The sequence below is a fragment of the Erinaceus europaeus genome, chromosome 9 (assembly GCF_950295315.1).
Source record: "Erinaceus europaeus chromosome 9, mEriEur2.1, whole genome shotgun sequence".
Lineage (NCBI taxonomy): Eukaryota > Metazoa > Chordata > Mammalia > Eulipotyphla > Erinaceidae > Erinaceus > Erinaceus europaeus.
Genome location: NC_080170.1, coordinates 25,692,393 through 25,707,699, shown reverse-complemented (window position 1 = coordinate 25,707,699; position 15,307 = coordinate 25,692,393).

Here is a 15,307-nt window from a genome sequence, read left to right as displayed (position 1 = left end):
CCTTCCTGCTGTCTCTATCCAAAAAATAAAATACATTGACTAACTACTATGTTAAACAATTCATGAGTATTCATGAATTTCTTATATTATTTATCAAAATGAATGATTTAGTTTCTCTTTTTTTGGTGATTTTTTTTAGTCACATGCACAAAATCCAACAATTTGAACTTTTTAAATTTAAGGTATTAAAGTCATAATACTCCACTGCATTACCAACACACTTTGTAGAATCCAGGTGGCAAGTTAAAATTCAGTAAAGGGAATATGGGCCTCCCAAATCTCAAGGATTAATTGGATTAAATTTAATTTTTTAATAACTAAACAAATTATATTCACATACGCATTGTGAAGACTTTTAGAATAATCTTAGGGCTGGTGAACTAGTTTACTTGGCTAGATTTTACTTTGCCATGTGTAGGACTCAGGTTCAAGTCCAGTGCCCACCACCCTGAAAGGAGCTTTGGTATTGTAGTTTCTTTTTTTCAAAATGATCTTAAATCATTACCTTATAGAAGTTATAATATGAATTTTTAGTTTGCTGAAAGAGTAGTACTCAAGTTTTCACCCAGAAAAAAAAATGTGTGAGGAGATGTGCTTATGTAAATATGTACAAGATTATCAAACATCACATTGGACATCCTAAACAAATTTCACTGTTCAGAAATGATTCAAACTAGAAAAAAAAAAAAAGACAAAAGTAACAGTCTATCAAAATGTTATTGTTTACTTAAAATGCATTTCATAAGTTTGAGATATTTGGATGCACATTAAGGAAATCAATTGTTTCATTTCTTTTTTGCTAGCTAACACTTTTTATCCATATGAAGAAATATCTCATTGTCATATACCAGAGATTAAATCATGGTCATTACACATAGTCCTACATTCTACCACTGTATGACATCAGACACAAGGAAAAAGTTAATATATAGTGCTTTAAATTATTTTAAAGAAATTTTGATAGTATCCTTCAATTTTTCAAGCACGAATGGCTTATAATGAATAATTACAACTTTGGTAATACAATTACAGAAAGAAATTTATCAATATAATCCATGGGATTTATAAATTTATACTCTCTATTTTATTGTTGGAAAGTAGAAATAAAAAAGTTCTATATTTGCATTAGCCAAGACAGCCACCTCCAACACTCCATATGATTTTATTTCATCTATATTTGTATTATTTTCCTATGTTAATTTGTTGCTCTATTTTCTAGTTGTGCCACTGTACTCCTGAAACATGTACAAAACCATGCATCAATAGTACACTGATTAAAGCAAAACTCCACAGACATTTTAAACGACTGCATAGTATTTCTTTGCATGACTGTGAAATTTACTTAGTCAATTTTTAGTGTTACATTTTAACATCTGGCCAGTGCAAACCTAGTTTTTGTAAGTTGGCTTATTATTACAATAAAGATAGTATTTTTTTCCTCTGAGAAAAGTTATCATTCTTATATTCTAAGAGAACTTTGCTTAGAAGACATCCCAGTAACCCTTTCTAATCTAAAGAAAAAAGGAATGAACTTTACAGAATTTGTTTGAGGAACTAGTTGCCACTTTTTTTTCTCTCTCAAAATACCTTGGTTCATTATTTTTTCTTTTTGTTCACAGACAATAGCGGTCTACTTCTTTCATAGCTTTTTTTTTTTTTTCTATTTAAGCAGACCTGCACACACATTGGCAGGTGCTGTTTTGAAATCCCTCCATGATAAATGTTTGTTGTCAACAGGGAAGCAAGGAGGGAAATCCTCCATACCTTTTTGGTCTTTCATCAGTTTAAGGACCCTATCCATGTGGTCTTATAAGTTCGCTAGCACCCCCTCCAAATTTCCACCGCCACTTTGTCTTTAAACCTGTTCTGCATATCAAATAACAGACGACTAGGAATGTTTGACATTATAGCCAATGCAGAGATTCAGCAGATCTGTTTTAAAACTCATTCTTGGATTGTTCAGTTAGAATAAAAATCAGTTAGCCTATGACTGGTCTGGGCTGCAAAGGACTGAGCAAACTTTCTGCTAAGAAAGATCACACAGTTCAACCACAAAAATAATAATAATGCTAAATACCTAAAGAAGAGGTAGGCAAGGAGTCACAGGAGAAATGCTCTGCCAAGCTGATCAGAGCAGGAACAAAGTGAAGAAACAAGGGGCCATTTTATTTACATCTCACATATTTGATCTTCGGAGTTTATCAGATACCGAATGATGCTGATATTAAATCAATACCAATAAAGCTGTATCATCTTTATGCATCCTTTTCTTCCAATTTCTAATATAGATGATTTGGTATATTTTGTTCGACTACAATTTTATTTGATCATTTAGGAGGTGCTGAAATTCAATTTCAAGGCTCAAGAAAGCTTAAATGGTGTGCTTTCTCTTTGGCGAATCACAGATACCACTTTACTGATACAACACCCAAGATTCTAAGCTGACATCAAAGCAAAAAAAATCATCTGAAATGACAGCAGCAGCTGCAGCATCCGCCTCTAAATTAGGCTGTGTTTCAAAGTCTGGACTCAACTGCTAAGCAGTATAAAGACCCAGGAGGAAGGCTGCCCAGAAAAGAGTGAGCCTTCCGACCTAACACATCAAAGTAACACATGCTAGGAAAAGCAATAAACGCATGTGGCCGACATTCACGTGCTGCCTAATTGCACTGGTCTCATGAAACCAAGACAAACCTTCAGCTGATTCCCCGGTTAAGAAAGGATTTGAGATCTTTTCTATGCAGAAAGCTGACACAAATTGGTTGCAGATTAGAGTCTAACTCTGCAGTGAAGCATCCCATAATTTCAAAAGATGGCCATTTCAGTGTCATATGTCATCTTCAAAACACTGACTTCTTAATGTAGTAACATATAAACTAACCATTAGGTATAAGTAACGGTTAAAAAATAAGCTTCATGACCGTAGAAAGCCTTGATTTGTATATTCAGGGGTAGATGCTTTGAAGAAAGGCTTTTTCATTTGTTTTGCATATAAATTACCAATTTTGAAGGCATTTATCTTCTAAAGCATATGCTAGTTAACAAGAACTTAGAATACTAATATCTATTAACACATGATAGAAATAGTTATGTATTTTACAAGTCATTTTTAGTAGAAATGCCTACTGTCGTAAGGTTTGCATGAGTGGGTCATTACTATGTATAGACAGTGTAATATATTTAGTAGCATAATTCACAAGTAGATATATAGCAGCGCACATGAAAAAGCTCAAGATATTAGAACCCTGAATTCTTTTATTCTGTGTTCATACCCTTTCTACTTTTTACTGCATTGTGTAGCACAATGCCCTATTATTCTGCAAAATAGTCTTCTGTATGTGTAAATTGCCAAAGTTGACTTACACAATTACCTGAGGAGACTTTAATTATAATTAGTGGAAGGCTGATAATTAATCCTATTAAGTGAAATAAGCATGAGTTTTCACTGAACATATGCACTGAAGAAAAAAAGGCTCAGAAATATGCAGGGTGATTATAAATGGATGAGATGGAAAGAGAAATGCATCTCTACTGAAATTATAAGACGAACTCAGCCAAAAGAGAATGTTTAAATAAAATTTTATTTATTTACTTATTTATTTATTTATTTATTTATTTATTGGATAGAGACAGCCAGAAACCGAAAGGTAAAGGGGTTACAGAGAAGGAAAGATACCTGCAACACTGCTTCATTGATCAAAAAGCTTCCCCCCTGCCAGTTCCTGGGGACTAGGAACTCGGGCAATTATAACATGTGCACTCAACCAGGTGCACCACCATCTAACCCCAGTGTCCTATAATATTATTATAGGACACTGAGAGTCAGAAAACTTCATATTAGTCTCTTTTAGTGCTCAAGTAATAGGTATATAACAAACTCTGGAAGAATATATCATAGCATAGTAAGGATCCTATGCCCCAAATTCTGATGAAAGTCAAATTCCATTGACATTAATCAGCTCTCACTTGATGTCTAGGGTATAAAATGGGTTGAATCACATTATCTCACTTCTTGGGGGAATGTGAGCTTTAACTATACTTTGGAGAAGGGCTGGCCATGTACTGGATATTTTTTTCATCAAGATGATGGGAGTTAGAGAAGTAAAAATAATCATTGTAGCCAACTCAAGCAAAAGTCTTTCTCTATTATCAGCATTGGGTGTTAATGTGACACCCAGAAGGAAGGAAAAGAACACTTTGACCATCTTGACAACTGTGGCTTGCTATACCTCTCAGGATAATCAGATTCCTTAATGTCACAAGATTGTCTCAGTACTAAACATGTGAAAGGACTTCAGTGATCACCCTTAACCAAAGCCATGAAATTGTGAATATGACCTGTCTACATGAAATTGTTAATATGACCTGTCTACAGCCATACCACCTTGAACACACTCAATCTCATCTGAAATTGTCAGTAAGACCAAGTCATGGGGACATTAACTCATGTTATCATACACGGTTTATTTTCCTTTTTTTTTAAATCATGGGATATATTCCCTGCATGTATTCTTAAATTAGGTAGAGTCTTTCTTAAATCAGACAACTATTTATTAATTGGATCTGTCCAACTAATCACCATAAATTTAAATCAGATAGGGCAACTCACCAAAGACAATTGCATTAGTGAAAGGCTCCTACATGTATTAATATTATTCATTTGCTCATTTAACAAGTATTTACAACATGCTTAATATGGGTACGTACACATGTGTATATACACATTATCTTTTTTAAACTTTATTATTGGATAGAGACAGAGAGACAACTGTAGCTCTGTTTTACCACTCATGAAGTTTTACTCCTGCAGATGGGGACCCGAAACTTGAACCCAGGTTCTTGTGCACTTAAGCAAGTGTACCACCACCTGCCCCCCTATACACTGTCTTTTTAAAATATTTAGCATACAAATAGAAATTCTGGTAAGTGTTATGAAGGAAAGTAAAAGCTATAGTTCACAGTTGTAAATTCCAGATAAGCCTCCCTGTGGAAATGGCATTAAAAATTAGTCTAAGCTACATAAAAAAGTTGCCAGAAAGATACACCACGCAGACAGTCAGAATCAACTTGTCTAGGCAAAGAAGAACTGTATTTATTCAAATCAATAATTAAGCAACTTTTATATGCCAATTTTCACTCTAGATACTAAAAAGACATTTCTTATGATGCTTATACTTCAGATGGAAAAACAAACATAAAAAGGAGAGAGGAGGGGCAAAGGGAGAGAGAGATACTTCCAATTTTAGAATATGGGCACATATATCTTGTTTGAGAAGAAACAAACCTAGAACATGTCATAGAAATTACAAGGGTTTAGAGAGGGGATGACAACTTTCTGGCAGAAAAAGCTCCTTCAGGGGGACCCCTTAGAGGTTTTAACAGTGTATTGTTGACAAGAATGGGTTGATCAAGTAAAGAACTGAGGAAAGGGATGTTCCAGAATGAGAAAAGAGCAAATTTGAGGATTCTAAGGTGGAGATGAGTTTGATGTGCTTACTCCATAAACAGTCAAAGGCTAGGAGAAGTAACAAGTCAAGAGAAGAGCCGCACTAGAATTTAAAAGTGGTTGTTATCACTGGGAGAACTAGGATACTAGAAGCTTGAGGGGGAAAGTGAATATTTTGAGATTCTGTGGTACTTAAAAAAGCCAGTGGTATTTGACCTTACTGTTACTATAAATGCAGGGCCAGCACAATAGCTCACTTGAAAAGTGTATATCTTTGTCATCTATACAACCCAGGTTCAAGCCGGGCCCCCACCACATTGAAGGAAGTTTTGGTGCTGTGATTTTTCCTCTCAAAAAAAGTTAATAAGTAAAATGCATTCTTTCAAAGAATATTAGATATCTCATGTGCAAAAAAAAATCACCTTTAAAATAGTATGCTAAAAATAAGGCTTGTATACTTGCTTTTACTTCACGTGAATATTTGCTCAAAGAAATATGCAAAATTATTTTATGCAAAATTGTTTTACATCTTTCTGAAGACTTCCTAAGGTTTCACCATTGTCAACAAGATCCCGAAATGTAGAAGTTTCCATTGAAAAACTCACAGACATCACCTCCACTAAATTGAGATTTATTTTTCTCCTGCTGTTTTAATGAGGATATATTCAGCTTTCTGAAACACAATAAAAATTATAGGAATACAAACCCATTATAAACACTCTAGTTTTGAAAGGAAAGATATACTTTGACATTATTAATTGTTTTTTAAAAAATATAAAGCCCCTATGAAGAAACACAAAACACAGCAATTTATATTCTTCCCAGATGAGTTTCAAATCAAAATGCTGTTTTCATTACTTCAGCAAACACTTGCAATTGATTCTTTCTTCATATAATTGAAGTACCTACTGCATGCCAAAGTATTCTCCCCCTCATCCCTCTTTTACCATTTGGTAAAACTAAAATAAAGAGAAATTAGCTAAAAATTCCAGACTTCAAACAGCTCTCTCACAGGTTAGCCCATTAGTTTAATTCTAGTGGACATTTCTTCTGTTTTGCTCTTTCTAATAATGCATACTAAGACTGGGGAGACAGCATAATGATTATGCAAAAATACTTTCTTGTCTGACACTCCAAGGTCCCAGGTTCATTCCCCAGCACTGCCATAAGCCAGACCTGAGCAGTGCTCTGGTCTCTCCCCTACTCTCTTTCTCATTAAAATAAAAAAGTGTTTCAGTAAAAAGTAAGAATAAAATAAAATACATACTAAAGACAAAGCATAGCTTCACAATGCTAGTACTGGTGGTTAAGCAGAGAAAGGTCAGCATGGCCATAAGACATCTGATCTGGGAACAGTGGTGGCAGTGGGGAAGATGCTCTAGAATCAAGTCCACCGTGGTTATTTTGCAAGAAGCTTCTAGAGCTCAGTGCTATCACTGGAATCACATCAACATCCTGAAGAGATGCATTCAGGAACATTTATCACTTTTTAAAAAGGTACATATGGTTTCACATACCTAAAGTATAACAGTATTATAAACCAAGTTAAATTGGATCTGCAATGGCCTCGAATGGCTGTGGACTTCAACAAATCTTGTGTGGTGGGTTTAGTTTCAATACACTCCCCCACAGAGTTCAGTTCTCTTCTGGCTATTGATAAGAGTTGACTCACAGATGGGGGAGTCGGGTGGTAGCAGCGGGTTAAGTGCACGTGGCGCAAAGCGCAAGGACCAGCGTAAGGATCCTGGTTCCTGGTTCGAGTCCCCAGCTCCCCACCTGCAGGGGAGTCACCTCACAGGCGGTGAAGCAGGTCTGCAGGTGTCTCTCTTTCTCTCCCCCTCTCTGTCTTCTCCTCCTCTCTCCATTTATCTCTGTCCTATTCAACAACAATGACATCAATAATAACTAGAACAATAAAACAACAAGGACAACAGAAGGGAATAAATAAATATAAAAAAAAATTTTGAAAAAAAAAGAATTGACTCATGTTCTCCTCATTGTCACTTCTGAATCAAATCACTGAGGATATAGTTATGCAACTTTTTATAGTAAATTGCCCATGGCCAATTCAAGTATGCTAGACTAGACTAGCTGAAATACTCAGCCTTATATACTGCTCTTCATTGCTTTGCCTTCATAATAGTTGATACTGTCCTACATGGCATTTTTGTGCCATTACATTTTCCAGCTAAACTGCATTCTCTCTCAACAAACTGATACTATGAAAGAATATAAAAGTTACTAAAATAGAAGGCAGTAAAACTAATTGTAGTTGACAGGTTTGTAATACATAAAATTAAAAAATATATTAGAAATAATCAAAGGGATGGGCAGTGATACACCCAATAGAGCACACAGGACTCTGGGTCAAGCCTCCAGTCCTTGCCTATAGGGTAGAAGCTTCGCAAGTAGTGAAGCAGTGCTGCAGGTGTCTCCCTCCTCTCCTTCCCCTTTCCTCTCAACTTCACTCTGCCTATCAGCAAAATAAAGCTTAAAGAAAGAATATAATAAAGTGGCAGGTTACACAATACAAAAAATACGTTACATCCTTATATACCACTAAAAAAAAATAAACTAAGACAATGATCCCATTATACAATAGCATCAAAAGTGAAATTCAAATGAAAAACTCTAGCTGGTTTAGGAACCAACATCTCTTAATGCTTAAAAAAAAAAGATGAATATGTCAGATATTAGACTTTTCTCTAGTAAAAAAAATGGAACAGACCCATTTATTCAGTTAAATGAAACTACAAAAATTACTAAAAATACTTCTGATATTAAAAAGATAAATTCTACTGGTTTTTTTTTTTTTTTGAGAGCCATATCTACCATTTGCAGGATTTTCCAAATGTTCTAATGGACTTATTAATCTGGTTTTGTATTTTCTAAAAATTGAGTCTTCTACTTGAGATGGCATTTCTTAATCAACATCAGACAACATTACAATGCCCCCATCGAGCTTTGGAGGGGTTTATACCATGAGGGATACTCACATCAGAAGCAGTTACAAGGAATGCATGATGCTCCCATATATGTCCATGTCTATAAAGATCTTAGTCTTTCACCAATGAGCAGTTGATGGTTGTGAGTTATGTTTCTAAATCCCTACACCACAATGGAAATATGAATTGTCTTTTCTGATAGTGTTCCAGAAAGCAAAAAACTTTTTAGGTCACCCGTTACATCCCGTAGCAAACTTTGGATTAGTTCTCAGAGAATGTGTTCTAGGCTTTGTTCCGAGTTTAGGTTTCTTTGTCATGAGCCTGTCCTTGTTTTCCATACTGTCACTGACTTGTAGATAACTGGCATTTCAAAAGGGTACTATTTTTATTTGATCATTTTCATGTTATTAGTTCTAGGTATTCACAAGTGAAACTCGCTATCTTTCTTTTCCTATGTAAGCCTTATGCTGTATTTCTAACAAGAGGATCTTAAGTTACTAAAATACTAATAATCACATGTTCTTTTTAAGAGACCCTACATAACTAGTTATGTCTCTGTATCTCTGTCTTCTATCTCATAAATTGATCAGTGGTATACTTTAATGAACATGTACAATTTTTATGAAGTGACACTAAACTGTTCTAAGTGTAAGTCAGATTCTTCTTACTTATTACCCTCCACCCCTCCAAACAAACAAACAAAAAATTCCTAACATCTTTGGTAAGCAATTCTGCTCCTGGTACTGGTAATTTATCCTACGGAATAATACAAGAAAAGCAAAAAGAAAGGTTGAGATTAGGTAGACAGATGGCACAGAGACGGATGAGACAGAGCAACAGACAGGTCGTCTGACTTTGTTCCTCGGCTAGTTTTTTGTGTCTCACCTACAAGCATCTTGACTCCACATGAACACATCTATCTGAGCACCATTTCTTTTCTCAGTTCCAAGTACTAAGCTTGTTTGTGTATTGCTCCATGTCTGTACCACTTCTCTACTTTTTTTCCCCCTTTACTTTCATTCACACCCATCTCTTCTGTCTGCCCTAAAATTTTTGTTTATATTGTTCATATCAATTTATGTGGGTTGGGGGTTAATGGTTTATAGTACAGTTTCTCAACTCTTCAAGACACTCTTTCCCCCAACTTGGGTCTTTTTCCACCATCATGCACCAGGACTACAACACTTTCTTCATCACTTCCTCACTCCCCTTCTCCCAGACTCCTTTGTTTTCAACAACAGCAAATCTACCTGATTATATCACACAGAGTGGCTTTACCTGTCTGTCAATACAGAAGTCAGACAATGGCTGTACTCTCCTAGGGAGATATAATTTTACTATTTCTAATCTCATGCAGCATTTTTTCCTTTATTTTTATCTTGTTGAATAGAGACAGAGAGACATTGAGAGACAAGAGGAAGATAGAAAGGGGGAGAAAAGGCAAGACACCTGCAGCACTGCTTCACTGCTTATGAAGCTTCCCCCACTCCGGTGGAGGTGGGGAGGCTTAAACCCAGGTCCCCTGTGCATGGTAACATGTAGGCCACTACCTGACCCTGAAGCATGCTTCTTTTCAGAATACAAGTCCACATTTAAAGTCCTGAATACACAATCAAGATCTTTAAAGATTAGTATGATATTGTCAATAAAGTTTAGTCTTTTTTTTTTTTTTTTTTTTTTAGAAAATAGTGATGCCGCTTTAAATATTGAAACAAATGGATAGCATAAATTGTGAACAAGAGATAAACTAGTCAGTTACTAAACAAAAATAAAAACAGGCTCATGAAGGTTAAGTGGCTTGCTCATATAGCCAGTTCGGTTATATCATATGGCAATCATAAAATGCCAAAGAAGACTAAAGCTTGTTTTTAAATAATTAATTAGCTTCAGTAATTAAAATAACCCAAGGTTGAAATGATACTTTGCATTAGGCATTAATGACTAAAACAAATCTCTAAGATTCAGTGAAATGCTAATACTATCTGTTCTTAAATTCAATTATCTTTTGCATTTTACTTACCAATTGCTTATGGGTCATTTCTCTCTACCAGACACGCTTTTTGCAAAATTTTTTATAAACATAAGGCATAATCTGATCATACTTCTATCACTCCAGCAATGCCCATAATTAAAGAATCATCTTGTTAAGGATGTGTTTGCTCGACACCCCTCCCTCTAAGTATTTATTAAACAGTATTATCACACTTGTGCATATTCCATCTACATTTTTGAATGATCATTTTATTGTCATCAAACCGCGGGAAGTTAATCTTAAATCTGTACCTCTGCAGACAGAAGTGACCAGATCAATCAATTAAGCAGATGCGTGCACTAAGCTGTCTGCAGGGTGTGCAGACCTTTGCCATGGAAAGTTGAAGGCACAGCTGTGGGAAAACCCACAGCTTCACCTAAATAAGCTTCATGAGCCTAAAACCACAGATTCCATTGAGATGAGTCTTTGGCCTTTGGGGTTCGCTTGGTATATCGTATTTACAGTTTGAAAAGAAATAGCAAACGGGGGGGGGGGGTTGGGTGGGGGGGTGCACTCAGTAGCTTAGTAAGCTCTCTGGGATTTCTTTTGTCCCATCTGTGGCTAAGTCTACCTGTGAGAAAGACTTGCCCTATGGGGGCCATGTCCAGAGTAACAACGGGCCTTGGAAGCAAGTCATTTCATAATCTTTTCCGTGATAATATTTTCACCTCAGTGGAGTGTGTTTGAAATTGATTACGAAGGACCGTGTGAGAGGGCGCCTGCCAAATATAGTGTGTAGAAAACTGCTTGGGTCACTTGAATGATAGTGGAAGTTCAGAGAGTGATATGGAAGGATAACAGACTGTTTCCATACCTCCTGAGATAATGCATGTCTTCAAGAAGCTATTTCCCTGTCCTGAAGCTTGTGGCTCTGGATGGAAATCCATTTCATATGCCATACTCTGGAGTTAATTATTTTTCCCAATAATAATTATTATAAATAATCCCCAATAAATGACTCCCCACCAACCTAAAACACTCTTCCTCCAGAGGAGGAAACTCAATGAGTTTGTGGTTTTGTGCTTTCCTTCCCTTTCTATCCCTGCTCCTTTTCTTTTCTCCTTCTTCATCTTCAGACTCCTACACACTCTCTCTCTCCCCCCTGACTTATTGTGAATGCTCGTTCTAATAATAAATATGCAACTTCTCTAAAAATGTGAAAGGATGGAGGCATTACTTTGGGGTGACAATTACAAAGTCCTCTTTGATTACTTTGAAAAGCTAGGGTGCCTTGAATAAACAGTCCTCAATCACTTTTGTGCTGTCCTCCTCTATAATAAAAACTATTACTTGTGCTTCTTCTTCTTCTTCTTTTCTTTTTTTTTTTTTTTTTTTTTTTGCCTCCAGGGTTATCACCGGGACTTGGTGTCTACATTGTGAATCAACTGCTCCTGGCAGCCACCTTTTCATTTTTTTTTTTCTCCTCATTTTATTGGATAGGACAGAGAAAAATTGAGAAGGAGAAAGAAAGATAGGCAGACACCTGCAGACATGGTGAGCCTGGGAACTCGAACCAGCATTCTCGTATAGGTCATACCGTGTGCGTTTAACCCAGTGTTCCACTGCCTGACCCCTTACAATGTGCTTTTTTGTACACATTGCCCGTTCGTAAGTGTCTTTCCCACTACACGATTATTCATTGGCTCTTATGGTTTAATTGCTAAAATGTGAAAATATGCAATTTTTGCTATAGTGGGCAGTACCTAATTTTTATCCTAAATCATTGGCCGGTTGTTATTCAAGTATTTTCTAGATGACCTACTCTTTTTCATCTAATTTGAAGTGGCATCTTTAAGATTAACATAAACACACGTACCTGTTTTAGTCATATTTCTGTCCATTTTAGTATAACATATAGAAGGCATACTATTTTAATATCATTAGACTGTTGTTGTTTTTTTTTCTCCACTGCCAGGGTGTTTGTTAAACTTTGGTGCCTGTACTACTGTACCATTACTGGTGATTTTTTTTTTTAATATAGAGGTGACGGAAAGTGATAAGGGGAAACACCTGCTTCACTGCTCAGGCAGCTCCTCCTGCACTGCAGGCTTGAACCTGACTCCTTGCATGTGGTAGAGTGTACACACATTCTAGTGGGTGTACCACCACCTTGTCCAGAAACTGACTACTTAATATTTTGGTTATATCAATATCTGTATTTCCTATAAAAAAAAATTGGCCCCTCTCATATTTGCTTTCTCGGGTAAAATCTTTGAACATTTTGTTAAATGACAGAACTAGTCCCACTGAAGATTTGCTTGAATATGCTTTGAATTTCTTTATTACCTCAGTCAGGAGTAGCCTCTTCATTTAAATTTCTCAGTTAGAAATCTCTTCATCTGGGAGTCAGACGGTAGTACAGCGAGTTAACCGCAGGTGGCGCAAAGCATAAGGACTGCCTTAAGGATCCCGGTTCAAGCCCCTGGCTCCCCACCTGCAGAAGAGTTGCTCCACAAGTGGTGAAGCAGATCTGCAGGTGTCTATCTTTCTCTCCCCTTCTCTGTCTTCCCTCCTCTCTCCATTTCTCTCTGTCCTGTCCAACAACAACATCAATAACAATAACAATAATAACTACATCCATGAAATATCATGGGAAACAAAAGGGAGTAAATAAATAAAATAAATATTTTTAAAAATAAATTCCTTTTATAAAAAAAAGAAATTTTTTTCATCTTTTTTTAGTCTGCAGAGTTAAGTTTATTCCCAGCTGTGTTTGCTCATCCAAATAATGATCTGTAGAGAGGTGAAGTCAACAGTCTACTAAAAATGTTGGGTACTTCCAATCACATGGAAGATGGACAGGAGGAAGAACAAAAATGGAAAGTGGAAGGAAGAGGAAGTGCTTATTCAAGGAACTTGCAATTTACATAGGTGGCATTGCCAAGGGGATCAAGAGCACAGTGTGATGAAGCAAGAGTCAGAGGGCACAATGGTGAGCTCCACCTGTCATGACCATTTATCCAGCATCTATATTCATTTATATTCCCAGGGACGATCCATCTAAATCATAAAATGTGTTTATTCTAGCTGGTGGGTAAATACCATTTTTCCCCTAAAGAGAGGCTACTTTTTCACCCAACATCGCTTCATTGAATTACTGAGTTTCTACTATGTGACTGATAATTTCAGGAAGTGATAAGGCTACAATGGTTAAAAAAAATATGTGCAATCCAAATTATCAAATAGTGTATAGTGCCAATGATCCGATACTTCTTTCAAAGGCAAAACATATGCATAGGCATGATTAGGCACACAGGCAAACGGCACCTGAAGGTCATCCTCTCTTAAAAGCATCAGAAGAAAAGCTGTCCTGTCCACTCTTTCTAGATCTCCAAAGCTATGACATAGCAACAGGCGATGAGACATACAGTTGGTACATACATACTGCAGTAGGATGTTTACAGCTCTTAAAAAATAATCACCATTGGGTAGGGGTCGTGATGGTTATCATGATGGTCATACCTGAGCTCCAAAGTCCCAGGTGCAGTTCCCAGAGCTGAGCTGGTAAAAAGGGAGAGAGCGAGAAAGAGAGAAAAAAAATAATAATCACAATGCAACTGTTTGGCTTTACCTCATATGGCATCCTCACTCAGCTGATTTAAAGTACTAATAAAACTAGTATCTTCTTGCCTTTTTTCAGCTTTTTTAACCAATCCTGATTCTGACCTTGAACCATGCCTTTTTCTATGCAATTCATTTCTTAAGCCTACTTCAAGTCTCTAAATTAGTTTTAATCTCTTTCCTTTATGGTGGTATCCAAAAAGTACTTCAGTTTTTAAAGCTCAGTACTCTGCTTTATCCTGGTTCTTAAGACATCTGAAGGTTCTGACTTGCTGCTTTAACAGATTATAGCCATCAAAGAAATGGAACATCTGGGTTTTTAATCATCCTGGGAACATCTCTTTGCCTAATTTCTTCATCTCACCCACACATATAACAAAAATTGTAAACTTAGTGAGTGTCTGTAGCTACTCTGGAACTCTTTGTCAAATCATGGAAGCTACGAAACTTTCCATTTCATTTAGTTGCATTTCAATACATGTTTGCTAACTCTACTTGTCAACCAAGAGTAGTAAAGCTACTGAACTTCCAGAGTCGGTAATAACATGAGTGTCAGCACAATGGAACTGCTTTATGCTTTAAAAAAAAACAATCAATCAATCAAATAAATCCCAGTTCTACAAACTAGTGATTTGGTCAGTTTAAAATCTAGGAGATTAGAAGATAGATATTATTACTGCTGTTTTATAAATGGAGAAGTTAAGACTTTGTGGAGGGAAATTGTGGCCCAAAACTATCAAACGGCAGAGTTAGGATTGCAAGCCAGTGTTTCCAACTCCACATCCATTGTTTGATGTTCCTAAAACCCAAATTAATGTCTAAAGAAAATCATTCTCTAAGTTTCAAATATAACTTTTTAGTATTATAAAATTCTAATATTTCAGTTTTCCTTTAATATTTACTTTCTGATCTAATGAAAAATGCATGAAACCGTATCAGACATTGAAAAAAAAAAAAAAAGACCTAAGTGGCCTCACAGTATTTCATATTAAAACTTGGGAGTTGCACCATTAACTTGCTGAGTCATGAAATTACAGTCCCATTGGGGAAGCACTACAAGGTATTCGAAGATAAAGAGAATGACTAAGAGAAACCAGATGCATTCTGAAAAAATTGCTTAGGGGTCTGCATGGCTAGAGGACAAAGAAGACATATACTGTTTTTCCCTTGAGGAATATAAACAGCTAAATTGTTTTACTCTTCTGCCAATATACGCGGATATCTTCGCCCACCCTGTCCAACGCTTGACGTCTTGTCACTCAATCTGGTCCCCTACGTCTACACTGAACTTCTCTGTTCCAGACTCCTGGAAACAGAGTTGGC